This window comes from Anas platyrhynchos, chromosome 10 (genome assembly GCF_047663525.1).
Source record: "Anas platyrhynchos isolate ZD024472 breed Pekin duck chromosome 10, IASCAAS_PekinDuck_T2T, whole genome shotgun sequence".
NCBI classification, from domain to species: domain Eukaryota; kingdom Metazoa; phylum Chordata; class Aves; order Anseriformes; family Anatidae; genus Anas; species Anas platyrhynchos.
In genome coordinates, this window is record NC_092596.1 from 5,862,118 (window position 1) to 5,876,070 (window position 13,953).

The 13,953-nt window shown below is 46.5% G+C and overlaps 1 protein-coding gene across 1 annotated transcript in view; it reads left to right on the forward strand.

Moving 5' to 3' along the window:
* Positions 1-13,953, forward strand: part of PAK3 (p21 (RAC1) activated kinase 3) — a 173,265-nt gene that overhangs the window by 36,128 nt on the left and 123,184 nt on the right. The window lies entirely within an intron of this gene.

Consider the following 13,953-nt stretch of genomic DNA (forward strand, 5'->3'; position numbering starts at 1 on the left):
CGGGGGGGAGCCGGGGGGCGCCCGGGGGGCCTGGGGGTCGCGGCCGCCACCTGCGAGCCCCCCCCGGCTGGTCGGGTGCAGCCCCGCCGCCCGCAGAGGCGAGCCCCCCCCTCCCCTCCTTGTCGGGTGTTCCCTCGGGAGGTTTCGGGGTCACCCGGAGGGGCTAAATGAACCCCCTGGCTCCTGACGTTACGTGCTCGGTCAAACGGCCCCGTTCCCTCTGGTTTTAGCCCGTGTAACTCATAAGAAGCGAGCGGTGAACCCTCGACAAATGGTCTGAGAAAAAGGGCGAAGGATGAAAAGACACCGTGCGGAGACAGAAACGCCAACCTGTTTCCCCCAGTTTGGGAGTGGGGTGTTTGGGGAGCACTGCTGGGAGGTCAGACGGTTGAAAACTGAGCAGAACTTGTCATTTCTTCCATTTTAATGAAACAGCGAAAGTACAGCACGTGGTGAAACCTTGTGCTGGCACAAGGAGAGGAGGTGGCTTTCTAAGGGCGTTCTGGTGTGACTTCACGAGCAATCAGAGCTGTGTGTTAGCAAAAAGCAGTATTATACCTCTTAATGTTAAAAAGGGAAATAAAAAGAAGCTGCATTCTGGAGTTAAGCTGCTGCCACAGGCTGATAGTTTTGGAGGAGCCACTGGTGACGTAAGAATGGGCAAATGGAAATAAAAAAAAAGTGGTTATTGTGAATCAGAAATATTCTTGTAATTTGCACTTGAAAGCAGAGTCTGGGCTGTGCAAGCCCTGGCCCTGCCAAGGTACATGTACGCTCCTGGAGAGAAGTGTACGCACCCCCCCCTTGGAGTGGTGGGGCTGCAGCAGCGCTGCTACTGAGCTGCTGCACCGGGCTGGGCTGCGTGGGCTCAGCTGGCGAGGTACACAGCGTGCAGATAGCGTGTGCACCGGGATCTGCCACTGCGCCAGTCCCGTCACATGCTGCAAAGAGCCAGAGCCCGCCCGAGTCCTCCTGCTGGCACTGACCCCGGGTGCGGGGACTTGCCTAGGAGCTGCCCTTGGCTGCCAGGGTGCTGGGTGTGGGGTAATAGGAAATCTTCCCCGGGGTAAATCCTGATCCAGGACCCCTGTAAGACCGATCATGTCTCAGAAACTGGGCTCACACCCCACCAAGAGGTGGCAAAGTGAAGGCTGTAACGCCGAAGGGCAGCGAAGTCAAATGAGATAAAGCTCTCACTGTGAACTGGAAGGAGTTTGTTCCTGGGGTGGGCCAGCAGGATGTGGTGGGCTCTGAACACCTCTTCACAGCTCTGGATAGAGACCAGATTGCATTGTCAGAGCTGTTTCTTGGATCTAGTGCAGCATTTACAACTGAAGCTCTGCTCTTTTGTCCAACTCCTCACGGGAGGCTGAAGTTGTGCTGGAGACTCCACACCTGGTAGTTCTCCATCCAAACCAAAAAAGAATCCATTCCCTCCAGCATTAGGTAGAGAGAGCTAAACTGATAGACGTCAGATTTCAGAGGAGTTAACGAGACACTGAAATGCCCTCGGTAACATCATTAAAATGATGTTACTTTATAGAAAAGGGGCATTGCGTGGGCTCTCGCAATTCGGGTAGGATGTTTTGATTTTCTGAAATCCCGTGTCACTACTGCAGGTGAGGGCTGGGGTCTCTGTGCTGGGCTGTTGCTCTGTTGCCGATGTTGCTGCTCAGAAGCCATATTCTCTTTATGGCTGGCAGCAGGCAAAGTGAGTGTTCATATGGTGAGCTTTTCAAAAGGCATTAAGCTTCCTGGGGAGTGTGAGTATCTGTTGTCCTCAGTGTTACTTAAGACCAAACACACAGTTTGCAATTCTGTCTAGGAAGGAAAAGAGATTGCAGATCTTTGTGGGCAGGAATCCACAGGTCCTTGTACAGAGGCTCCAAAGTTTGGTTTTATGGCATCTGTGTGACTGGTAGGCACAGCCTGGTGCTTGGCAGAGCTCGGGTTTGCTACCTGGGCATCCTCCAGACCCGCTTACCTGCCACACTGCCAACACCTCTCAGCCTCCCCTAGACCACATCCCTCCCCGGCACAGCCTCCTCTGTGCTGGTACAAAGTCCAGTGTGCATGGATAAGGACAGCAGTAGTCCTTGTAGTACTCTTCATGCATAGTCAGCATAATAGTAATGAGAAATTAAGTATTTTCTATAGTCTGTGACCCGAACTCTTTTGCAGAGAGGTTCTTTGAAGAGAAATTGCTTATTTGGCCTGAAGAGTGCCTTGTGAAGGTCACTGCAGATGCCAGCACTTTATACTGCATCCTGCGAAGCTGGTTCAGAGGTGATGGTATCTGGCGGCTTCTGGAGATACTAATTCAGGTGTAAGACCTTTGCTGAACACTGAACTACACAAAAAGGAGACCTCCTCCCACTCTTTGGCAAACCTAGATTGGAGAGAATTGGCTGAAAGAGCCTTTCCCTGGGACTGGGGACTCTGTAGGTGGGCAAGACGGTGGAAACCCGGCCCTGGCCATGCGGCCCAGGCTCACTGCTAGTCCTGGTCCTGCTCCTCGGGGAGCTGGGCAGCGTGCCTGGGGCGTCCCTGCAGGCAGCTGAGTGCTGACCTGGTCCAGGCAGGTACAGAGCCTGCCTCTGCTTCTTGCCATGCGTCTCCACGGTTGGCAGTGCAGAGGGCAGTGTGACACACGCTGGGCGTTGTGCAGGAATGAAGTGATCGCAAGTGGCCTCTTGGTGAGTAACCCTTGCTGAGCTTGCTGAGCTTGCTGATGCCGCTGGATGTGGGTAAAGCTGCACCCATGCCTGCGCCCTTCCTCGTTTCCCAGCTCCATCAAAGTATCATTGAGGAGTGAGTACGGTTACATTTGGTACCCTTTGTGTCTCGCCCACTATGCTTTGCTGGGTGTTGCAGCCAATGCAGCCCTGAGTCAGGGAGCCCGTCTTATTCCCTGCAGAGCACAGCGCTGCCACGACTGAGGAAACACCTTGCCCTGTGCTCTTGCTCAGCAGTGGGCTGGGACTGAAGTTTCTGAAGGTGAGGGCTGCTGCACACGTGGGACACGGAGAGCTCCAGAGGAGCAGCAAGTACATAGCTGTTACCCTTCACGCTGTCGGGCAGAGCTCACTGTTTGAATGTGCTCAGTGTCCTCGTGATTGGAGAGGGAAGAATTGCTCCCAGCAGTGGGCATTAGGGATTCAAGGATGCCCTACGTTTCTAAGAGCACATCAATTTAGCCATGTAATTCTCATTAGAGGTAATAGAACTTGAACAGCTAATGAAGTGTGACCCTGACAGTAGAAGTCCATTTCCTCGTGCTGTGCCTTGCAGTGACTTAACAGAACACGGGTATCCTACTGTTAGTTCTCAGTTCTTGCGAGGGAAAAAAGCAAGATAAAAGATTCATGCCAACGCTAACATGTTTATACACCATGCAAAGCTCTCTTAACTGGATTAGATATGGAGTTTTGAGAGACAGTAGATGTGATACAACTTCCATTTACCTCCCTGTCTTTTTTTTCTTTCCTTTCAAGTAAAAAATAATTATCTACGGTCAATTTTTCAATTCTGAATATGTGTGAAAAGAAGTTCTTAAACTAATGAATGTCTTAGTTTTTACATTCCTATAAATTCTTTTGAGCCCTTTGGAAAATGTATCTTAAAATGCTAAATATTATTCCCAGGATTTTAGAATAATCTCTAAATTACTTTCTGTGGTTTGGATCAGCCCTGCAACTATCATACTGGGAATACAATCTGGATGTTCATCAAGCAGTCTCCACATACGCTGCTAAACAAAAAGGACTTCAGATGTGCATGATTTTGTGATTATGGCATAGGATGGTCATGAGCATTCTCCACCCTCCTGTTCATTCTGTTGCACTGACTTCATCTGTGGTGGGGTTTCAGTCCTCTAACACTAGAAATTAATTTACTTATTTAGCAGAGACAGATGGAGTTAGTAAATCTGAGATCCTTGAATGCAGTTTGCTAAAAACAACAGCAACATTACATAAGACATCAAACTGCTGTCCAATCCTCCTTACCTTGATGCAGACATGTTCCTCTGAGGCTGAAAAGTAGGTGGAAGTCTTTCAATGTTCTGTCAAAAAATGCAAATAAAATATGCATTTCTAAATCTCACTTCCAGATACAGAGGTGCACAGAGAGTCACCAGTTGCCAGTAACCAATATGAAAGTGCAGGAGAAGAGAACCACCAGTTTTTCATCCTGCCCTAGAGCAGATGATGCTTTGCTAGGTGTGGTGTTGAGAACAGCACTGTACGGGTACAGAACAGACAGACGTGTGCTCAGAGGTGAGGAGGCTCACCTGAATTTTGCATTGGTCTCAAAGTGTTCACCTGCAGCTGTTTCTAATCCAATCCAATCCAGTCCAATCCAATCCAACCTAGATATTTCTATATTTCTATTTCTATAACCACAGTAGTGTGCACAGCTGTAACAATAATCCTGTAATTCTCTTCTACCTTTACCTTTCAAAGAAAACCAGCAAGACAACTGGTAGCAATCCGTGTTTTTTATAGATTTGTGAGCTGCATATAAAATATCCTTCACCACAGTGTGTCAAAGCATCAGTACTCAGTGGTTTACTGAGAGTGAAATAGTAATGAAAAATTTCAGTGTCATCACCAAGATATGTAGCAGCAATTATTACTCAAACTTTCAAATGAGCCCAAGGAATCGACATGAACTACAATTAAATTGTGAAAGTGCTGATCTTCGTGACATTCCCAGAATGTCTTCGTGTCTGTCCTGTCTCGAGATTTCCCAATTCAAGTTGGGAAATTCTTGACCAGATACATCTTTCTGTCAGGGGTGCATTGTAACCTCTTGACAGAAACCACTGATTTCTGATTCATCTCTTTTGTGTGCTTGTCCATCTAATTTACTTGTTTGTTTATTTGTTGTTTATTTAAGAAAATTGTTAGTCGTGTCAGACTAATCTTTCTCTCACTTTCTAGTATTAACAACAGTACTGGATTTCTTTTGCATTATTTAATCTTGTAATGGATGTCGAAGGCATAGCATTGATAAAGCAGTTGAAAGCAGAGCTCTAAATCCCTAGCTGATCCCACGTATTTCAGCAAACTAGAAGGGGTGTTTGCTGAAACACCCCTTTGTGCCTGATTTGGACATCAAGTCCAACTCTTCATCCCAAACGCCCAGCTATAACTCTTGTAAGGACAGCATTTCGGGAAGAAGCCTGCACAGCAGACTGTTCCTGCTTCTCCCAGAGTGTAATGCTGCACGGCATGCCGTAGTGTCTCGGCAACTGTTTCAGTAAGTGAAAAGCAGCATAAAGCAATCATTGGGAGTGATTGTTCTGAGGTTCTGGGAGGAGCTTCACCTTGATTGTTTTTTCAGTACCTCAGTCTTGAAAACAGCCAAAAGCAGTACAGCTCACATAAAACAACAGATGCCATTGGGATTATTGACCAGAATCCCTCTTGGTACAAATGTGCAGGCATTTCAAAGAATCCTGGTGATCTGCACTCACTGAGGATCTATGAGGTCTGTAGGAGAAGCAGTAACGAATCGTACAGATTGATCATACCACAATAAAACTTCACTTGCTGATGCATTGCTTTACAGCTGAGATCCACCAGAAAAGCCCTCTTCGGTCCAGTTTTCCAAGGCGTGACAGAGGGAGTCGAGGCAGACTGAACAAGGCTCCATTTGCAATTCAAATACACTTTTATACAACCGTGATTAGTGCTGCTAATCTGGCCTTGGTGAGCCAAAGACAATAACAAGGAGGTTACCGAACACCTCGAGTATTATGTAATTCTTTTCCTCTGAAACTTGCTGGTATGGGAGTGCTTTTGAAACCCATTAGTAAAACTGATTTTGCCAAATGAGCCTTCTCTGGGGAGAACAAAGTCAAATGTGTGCCAGCATGGAGCCAGAGCCTGCCAGGGGCTCAGCGCTCGCAAATCCCATCGCTACCAGTGAGACTTGAGGATGCAAAGTCCTTCCTGTAACTGAGCCCAGCTGTAAAATGAACTAATAGCTGTGAACCTGTCTCCCACGCCGATAACAGCATTGTGTGTTCGCTCGTAACAGCCCCTAATGCATCGGACTTGCACTAAACTGCAACACCAGTCTGCTTGCTTCTGACTGCCCGCTTGGGAAGAGCCATGCTGTCCTCTTGTAGCAGCCGTCTGACCACAAGGGGTACTCACCAGCAGGGATTTAGGCCAGTGGGAGCTGTGGGAGCCCTCGTCTCTCTTGTCCAGAGCATAAAGCTGGTCTTGAACCTGTCTTCACCGGAGGATGGTGATTCTTTCACATGAACAGAGTTGCAGAAAGGGGGAAAAAATAGCCAAGCTTTCACAAAAAGCCACAATGAGTGTTCAGCAAAGGATGGGTAGAGTGGAAATTTCCAAGAGGATACAGCTGAAATTGGAAATGTCTCTTTGAGAACAATTATCTACAGAAGGAGTTTAAAAGAAGGAAAAGGGGGATTTCCTTTAATCATTAAAAAAGCAGTATAAAACACATGGAGAAAATAAACAAACAACGAAGACACTGTTGCTAGTGGGCTGGCTTTTAAAGTATTAATAGAACCTCACAGAACAAGAGTTTCTTTTTTTCTTTTTATCCCGGCTCCCTGCTTGCAAGGTTCTTGTGTGAACATGCAGCAGTTTCCAAGGCTGTGAAATTATCAGACCTGGACTGATGCCAGTACAAACCAATTTATTGGGGTCCAGCAATTAACTAAAACCTAGAAAGCTTGATTAATTGTGGCACTGCTCAGCAGGGAACGTTCAAGAAAAAAAAAATCAGGACTAAACTCCATGCAGCGTCTCTGTTCCATATCCCAATTTACACTATACGTAAAGAAAAGTTTCCCCTCTCTAACTACCCTCAGTACTTTTTTTTTTTTTTTTTGCGCCGCGTACAAAGAATAATGACAATGCCATTTGAGAAAATGTTATTTCCTGGCTCTCTAGATAATCATTTCATAATAGCTCTTATCCAGTTATAATTTTTTGATGTTAAATTCCTATCTTATTCTAAGCCACACAATAGGATGTATTATTTTAAAACATTGTTTTGTTAAGCTTCTCTCCGGAGGGACGTGCGGAGAATCCAGCACTGCTCTGCTTCTTTATTTTTCCTCTAACATTGATGTGTGCAAGAAAAGTGAGGGTTTGGTAGAATTATTTAGGATACAAAATGAATCAAACAAAGAAGTTGAGCAGCTAAGAACCAATTTACTAGGGCACAATATGCTGGCTGAAATGAAATCTGGCACTCTGAGGGGACAGACAAGAGCTTTTACAACTGAGGTATTTAAAAGCTGAATTAAAAATGTCTTACATGCTGTAAGAAGCAGTTACAAGGTGTAATTAAGGTGTTAGCTGATTTCATTATGATAGTGTTAACAAATAGTGTCCACATAAGGTGTTTTACTGTAGGGCTTATCATAAAACCCTATGCACAAAGCAGAATTTTAAAATCCCGTTTCTAGTTGCCTCAGTTGTACGTTAATCACTTTTAGTATAGATTTTATGGCAAGAAAGTAAATATCCCAGCTCAATGCAATGCTGTGCTGCAGTGTATTATAACGGATAATACAAAACATCGGATCTAGCAATTCATCTTAATGCTTCCTACATCAAAATAATTCAGGGACTAGTAATGGAAAAAAGCTGTCAGAGGATAAAAAAGCAGTGGTAAAAAAATAGTTACTCCTACCCAATGAAAAAGAAAAGCAGGATGCATGCAAACGTTTTTAGCTTTTCAACATCATTTTGTATCCTAATCTGCATCCAACTGCGACAGTGTCACATTCTCAGATGTAAAGAGTGCAATCCACAGACAGGGCTAAATCACATTAGGCACTGGTGATAATAGAGTCCGTGCATGCATGACAGTCAGGCAAGGCATCTAGCTGGGGCTGCAGGGTGACGGGGGCCATTCAATGAGGTAGGAAGGGCTGTCTCCTCCAATTTCACTGTATTTATTGGGGATTTAATGTATTTTTTAAAAGATATTTGCGGTGGAAATCGGTTTGTCGGAGGTCATCTAATTGAATCTACAGCCCTGGCAACCCTTCACAAAGGCTGCCAGAAATGACCGAGTTGCTAATGTTCAACTGTGAATACCCAGCAGGGGTCCTCCGCAGGGCTGAATACAGTCAATTATGTTATTTTTCTAAATATTAGTGACTCAGCTGTCTCTGCTTGTGAAGAGTTGCCAGGGTCACAGATACAATCAGACAGATCCTCCCCCCCTTCGCGTCCAGGAGATGGGGAGAAGCTTTTAAGTATCGCGTTGAATCATCCCGAAACAGAGGGAAGGGTTCCTGCAGGGCTGCGCTCCTGCTCCGTGCTGGTTGCCTGCAAGCCTTTGGGTTTGTGGGGTCGTTCCCCTCCTTCCAGCGGGCCAGACAGGGCAACGTGTCGTTGTTTGGGGGAGCGCTGTCGTGCACAAGCAGTCTCACTGAGGTCTGGGAGATAAAATGTGAATTTCACTGCTTAGCTCAACGGGCATTAGGGCTGAGAGCAGACAAAAGACACAGGCGCCATCAGCTTGTGTCTTCCCTTTACAGCTGTTTATTTTTTCTCTCTCCTCCTTCTCCCCTCCCATGGTGCTCCAGATACTTCTCTGTAAGGAACATTTCTTATGTACATAACAGTTCAGTTTCCCATTCTCCTCTGCAGATTTGTCAGTGAGGAATACAGCGTGGTGGTAAGGAGAGCTCAGAAGCAGGTCCTGAGCAACATCCACTGCCCAGAGCCTCTGCAGCTGAGCCTTGCAGCAGCCCTGCTTCTTTGCCTCTTCCACGGAACGCTGCAAGTATTTCAGTTTTTGATCACAGCTTCCTTAGTTTTTGCCACAAAGGCTCTTTTCCAGAGCCCAGCCTCCTCCAGCAACAGCATCCCTATTCCTGTGGTCCACAGCCCAGCTCTTCTTATCTGATCAACAGCATTTGGCAGGAGGAAAAAATCCTTCCAGAGCATTTGAATGCCAGTGCATCGTTTTGGCCCAAGTTTGGGGTAGTGCTTTAAAGTTGGCAAAGTTTCCTAATTTACTGCTGTTAAATTTTATCCAACTTTAGGAAAATTATGTGATTGCGGCCAATTCCCAGCTCTTCTAAATCTACTGCAAATACTTCGCCAGCATGTGTCCAAGTATAATCCAATTCTGATGTCTTTAATGCTGATACACACAATTTCCCTATAAGTACCTTCAGGCATGGCATCTGAACTGCAGCGGACAGTTCAGCATCCAGCTGTCTGGAGCCCAGCTCGCAGGAGGTGAAACCTTTACTCCTTTGGCTCCCTGTCCCTCTGGGCACTGGAAAGCCCAGTCTGGGTCTCTAGTGAGCACTTCTGGTGCCTCTCTGACCTGCTGAACGTAGGCAGTAGTCTGTATGGGATGTCAGCGCTCCCTTGCAATGAGCACAGGCTGAGGGTCATGCGATGTCTCACTATTTGCCTTCAGTGCATTTTGCATCGGGGTACTGGTGTTCCAGCTGTGCTAGAAAGACAGGAGCCAAATCAAACTGCAGCGAAGGCAGAAGTGAAGTTGAAAATGCTCCAGTACTGCAGAGAACTTGACTCTGAAAACCCGACGCTGTCGAAAGGGTGCCTTTGTAGCTTGCTTGTGCTGTAAAAACAGGGAGGAAACCAAGCCACCCTCTGCTAAAGCTGGAGCTTCCCCTGGCCAGAGCTCCCCTAGGGACAATGCAAATAACCCAGCAAGGCAGGGAAGGCTCGGTGTGTTTAGACAGCCTTTCCTCCTCTGATCTGCGGGTGCCTCTCAGGAGGAGGAATTCCCTGGGAAGGTTTTGATGTCTGGCTAATTCCCAGGGCCAACGTCTCCCTTCTTCAGGAGGAAATGGTTTGGGGCAGCAGCAGTGGTACTCTGAACCAAAGAGCAGGTGGTTTCCTGAACGTTTTCCTTTTTTGGTTTTCTGTCTTTCCCCCGCATTTCTGTCAAGATGGGCAGATACACGGCATCAAACTGTCCTCAGGCTGAATACGAGGACTCCATTGTGCGAAACTGGAGGCCTGGTGTTACAGACAGTGCCAAGTTATGTGTGACCTGTTCTGGTCACAGGCACGGTTAGGTCAACAGCAGCTTGTCTCGCACTTCAGCTCATCCAAATATTTATCAGTGGGAACTGATACAAGCAGTGATTTCTGTTGCTACGAGCAGAACATGCAGCAGCCAGAGGAGTGTTTGCAGCTTCTGGCTCAGCACATGCACCTTGCTTTTTGTTGACCCTGGCACCAGTTCTCCAGGTTCTCTTCTTTCTCTGTTATTCTACGACATCCAGTACCTGAAGCTGTTAGCCGAATTGTGCCGATAGCAGACAGGGTTTGTCAGTGTGCTCGTCTTGGCTTGCAGAGGAAGAGCGACCTGCTGACTGTGTCAGCACAGAGCTCTCCCCTCTTCTGTGCATTCGGAAACACAAATACCATTCCTCTTTGTCACAAGAGGTTTTGCACTCCAGCTCTGTGGCTAGGGTAAACGAGTAGGAAATTTTTCACTCCACTTGACTCAAATTCATCAATGCTGGCAATCGATTGCTTTTTGGTCCTTCAGTGCCACCGCTTTGACAAGCTGACAGAACTGGCTAAAGGAATACTTAACAAGGATCTGGTTCGTGATTTAAGGGTAAGAAAATTATTGTCTGGCAGTATAGTGAACGCAAAATGATTGTTTGCTGGTGCAACACCCTTAAAAACGCTTCCCCTTTGGATCCAGTCGCGTTACAAAGAAGTTGAAGGCACTGCCAAAACGTGCGTGCCCCATCTGCTAACTGGGGCATCAGCCCCTTGCTCGTCCGCTGGATTCATGGCTGGCAGTGATAACCGCTCTTACACCGCACTGTCTTACCTCCAGGAACTGGAAAACTCGTGGACATTTCATGTTATCTTTTTTTTTAGAAATGGAGAAGCTGAGACACAGTAAGAGGAAATGCTCTGGGAGCAGTGACCGTCGGGCTGAGAGGAGAGTTACAGTAGCTCCTGTCTCCTGAGTTCAGCATGTGTGCTACCGAGGAATATTTCTGCTCAGTAAATGTGCTCTTTCTTGTACTTAGGCATTCCTTCAGGTATTTCAGGTCCTGGGAGGATACAGATCTCCCTCAGGTACAAAATGGTGAGGTCACACACGTGAGGTCACAGTGTTACTTACTCTTCTACCACGAGCCCTTAAAAGAGAAGGGAGCAGGAGCTGATATTAAAAAACACACAACAACAAGAAAACAACACTCCCCCCTCCCCAGACTGGGGAAAAGTTTTAAAAGAGCCGATCCTCTGTTTGCTTTTCCTTCTACAGGCCACCTTCCAAATGTACACAAGGGTAACTGTGTTACAAGGCATGGATTAGCAGCAAGGTTCTCTAAGGGAGACCTGTTGGAGTTATCTTTAATATTAGAAGCAGAGTGTTTGTTTTCTTTAATACGGAGGGCAGCACCAATAAAAACACCAGGCAAAGAGGCCGGTATTACTGGCTCACGTCTGCTTTTATCTCGGAGTGGAGTTATAGTAGAACGATTTTTGCTTGGAAACTTTAAAGCAGGACTGCATCCTTTCATGCTGAAATCATATCTCCTGCAAGGATTAATGGAGGATATAATGTTTCCTTCAGCTTCTTATTTTCTCCACTCCTGAACTTGGACTCCTGACCTTAACTTTTCTCTGGTTATGACCGAGCCTTGGCCTTCAATTGAATAGCTGAGCTTTTTACAATCAGATCAGGTCCCGCTCTTGTAATTTCAGACTCATTTTGTGACATCGATATTGTAGATCTTAATTAAAAAGTCAAACATTTTATATCTCAGGTAATGGCCGTACAGGAACTATCCGGTTTTGATCCCATGTGTGTAGCCATCCAAACCATTAGGTGTGTGGGACTGAAGTGTGGGGAGCCATGCGTGGTCTGTCTGTGGGCCCCTTCTCCTCTTTGTGCTCTCTCTGCAGCGCAGCTCTGCACCTGTGGCGTGCTGCATGCGGCCACAAAGAGAGCCGGTGAGTGGCAGGTAATTCACCCTTGGTGTTGGCTGAGGCTGGAGCCGCTCATTAGTTGAAACAGCTAATCAGGCAGAAATCTGCAGGGCTCTGCACTTAATTACAGGGCAGGGCTAGACGGTAGGTAGTAAAAATATCTGGAACTTGGCTTTACCAATGTCTCTTGCTAGCAGCAGCGGGGGCTAATTGCATGGGACTGTCCGTGTAGATAAGGCTGGGTGTACTGTTCAGTGAAATACTGAATCTGGACATCCTTCTGTTCATGGGACTGGTGGCTTTTATTTATTTATTTATTTTAAGTTGCTCATAATTAACTGGATATGGTGTGCCTTGTGCTTTCTCTCACTGAAGAGACCCCAGGGAGGCTGTGTTTTGGTTGTGCAGCCACAAAGCCAGCTTGATGTACAGCTACAGATCTTCTAGACGGTTGTCACCGTCACAACTACTTCAGGGACATTTCTCAGTTGCATGAGTGTGAAAGAAAGGAAAACCAGGCATCTCTGCTCTACCCTCCTATAAAACCTTCACTTTCTGTAAGTAAGCCACAGCCTGTTAGGAAGGGTTAGTTAACGCTGCCTTCTGGTGAGGGTGGGTATTTTCCGAAACCCAAATTCAGAGAAGGTTACGTAGTGGAGTCTATCAGGTTGATTAAATTATTTTCCAGAACACAAGATATCCCTGAAGAAGCAGGACCAATAGCAAAGATTTGTCTCTGAAAAGAGCAGATGTAATCTTCACTCTGAGTGAGGCTGATGACAGAAGTGTCCCTGGTATAAATGGAGGCAGAGTCAGTACCTACCAAGGAGCATCAGCGTGCCGGGTTACCGCTGTGTGAATTACCTGCATAGATGAGGACAGAGCTGTAATTCACTGTCCTGAAACAGTAACTTGTTAAACACACATAACGGAAAAAGTAACTCTTCAGGCAGTAAAGGGAGGCATTAACCATTGCTAATTAAAACTGAACTTGCAGATATGCTGTTCTTAGCAGTCTATAGGTAGGAAACACTGTCCCTCAGTGGTAGGAAGGAAGAACTGCTCAGGAAATGGTTGCACAATTATTCATTCTTGTGGTGTGCATTGTGATGGATGTCTTTTTCACTAGCAATTAATAGCAGTACAGAGTGTGCAAGGTCTGGAGTTATGTCCTGTTGTTGAACACCAACCAAAGGAGTTTGAGAAGCCAAGCCAGCAGCAGTCAGAGGTGGTTTATTTTCAGGACATGCCAAGAGGTACCGAACTTGCTGCTGACATCTTTTGTACCACGCTGCATGCCATGCTTCTGTGTCGGTGCTGTTACACTCCCAGTCTGTCCCCCATACTGGCAGAAAATAATTAACCTTCAGTTCCCATTGGAGCTGAAAACTGGCTGGGGTGTGTTCCTGCAGGTACACACGAGCAGACAAAACGCTTCGTTCTTCCTAACATCCTGGGAGCCAAGCTTCCTCGCTGCTTTGGCAGGAGGCCCTTCTGGGTCTCAGGCTCCACTTTGGAGAAGCTTGCTTCTTTTTCTCTGCGCTGCCCTGGGCTGTGGATAGTCTGAAGATTCAGGCTTCAGGGCTGCATAGTTTGCCTGCAAGAAACTCTTTATCACTTAAAAAATGAGGAGTTGTTTTCAGCTGGATCTAACTGCCCTGCGTTAGAGGATGCTCAGACTATTTTCACGTGGATTTGTGTGGCTTCTTGCAGATCTCCTTGAAATCATTATTCAGCCAATATGCTATTTTCTGTCAATGGTTGTATTTTTTGTCTCAGCTCCGGTGTGTGACAATTGATTGCCTTCAAATAGGAAGGGAAGGGAGTTTGGTGGGAATGCTGCTCAGGTCTGGCTACACGCTGATACCTTCTCTGTACCTGCGCCTGGAAGGTCCTGAAGTCTGACACTTCTGAATTATCCTGGCCCATCCTGTACAGATAGTGTAAGCCTGGAAGACTTGCTACTGATTGTCTGGATTGTGTCTGCTTGGACAGCAGGCCTCCG